Source organism: Aptenodytes forsteri, unplaced genomic scaffold (genome assembly GCF_000699145.1).
Source record: "Aptenodytes forsteri isolate BGI_AS27 unplaced genomic scaffold, ASM69914v1 Scaffold418, whole genome shotgun sequence".
Lineage (NCBI taxonomy): Eukaryota > Metazoa > Chordata > Aves > Sphenisciformes > Spheniscidae > Aptenodytes > Aptenodytes forsteri.
Window position 1 is genome coordinate 310,840 of NW_008795245.1, and position 235 is coordinate 311,074.

The 235-nt window shown below is 65.1% G+C and overlaps 1 protein-coding gene across 1 annotated transcript in view; it reads right to left on the reverse strand.

Annotated features, from left to right (window-relative positions):
• SLC17A6 (solute carrier family 17 member 6) overlaps nt 1–235 on the reverse strand; it is a 34,058-nt gene that overhangs the window by 29,349 nt on the left and 4,474 nt on the right. The gene's annotated exons all lie outside the window — the stretch shown is intronic.

Genomic DNA, 235 nt, shown 5'->3' on the forward strand with positions numbered 1-235 from the left:
GGGGTGGCGCTCGGGGGCCGGGGCACAGGGACAAAGGGCGCCGGCGCCCAAAGCTGCTCGCTCTGCCTTAGCCCACCACAGCGCAAATGCTCCGCCAGCTAAATAAGCAGCAAAACAAATTCGATAACAGCGATAAAACCAGCACCGTCCGTGCCTCTGTGGGACACGAGGCGGGCAGGGTCGTTCATGAGTGACCAGAGCCCCGTGCGCCCTGAGCCGCTCGGCCGGGCAGGGT